Raw genomic sequence first — 804 nt, forward strand, 5'->3', positions numbered from 1 at the left:
GCCCGGGGACCCCGGGAGGAGGGGCAGCAGGGGAGGGAGCGGGCGGCCCGGGCGCACGCCACCGGTCCCCGCACGCAGGCCACCCCCCGTGGCGCGGCGCGGCGATGGGATTTGCACACTCGAGGTGTAACAGCATTACTGCATTAATTACCATTTCCATTTCACGTCCAGATTGTTTACTTATCTGCGGGAAACATATGTCGGGAGAAGTTCACATTCCGGATTCCGCTCCGCTGCCCAAGGTGCAATTCCGGGGAGGCGGCGCGGGGGCGGGGGGGGGCTTCAGATTTTTTATTACACCCTCCAGCCTTATCTGCCGCTGTAAATTATGAAGGATCCTCCATTGAGCGGCATATGGAGATTATATACTTTTTTGAATATCGTTTCCCAAAGCCTGAAGATTTTCACTTTGTAATGAAACCATCCTCCGCCGGCTCCCCGGGGCCAGGCGTCCCCCGCGCTCCCCCGCGCGGCCCGGGAGACCCTTCTCGGGGGGGCCAGGCGCGCACTCACGCCCCCCGCCCCCACGCCGGGGCCAGCGCCGCGCGGAGACCACCTCCCCGGAGGCCGAAGGCCCATCCGCCCGCGGCGTGCGAGGCCAGCTCCGTCCCCGGCGCTGTTTGCCCGCACCTCGCCCCGGGTGCGCCTGGGCCGCTCGTGTCCGTCTCGGAGGCCCGCGTATACGCGAGCCGGCTCCTGCCCTCTTCCTGCGCGGCGCGGCTCCCAGCCCGCCGCGAGGGTGGAGGTGCGCGCACCTGCCCGGCCCGCGGCGGCCCGCCTCGCCCTCGCGCGCGGGGCTGGGGG

This window comes from Carlito syrichta, unplaced genomic scaffold (genome assembly GCF_000164805.1).
Source record: "Carlito syrichta isolate Samal-C Ts95f unplaced genomic scaffold, Tarsius_syrichta-2.0.1 Scaffold301965, whole genome shotgun sequence".
Lineage (NCBI taxonomy): Eukaryota > Metazoa > Chordata > Mammalia > Primates > Tarsiidae > Carlito > Carlito syrichta.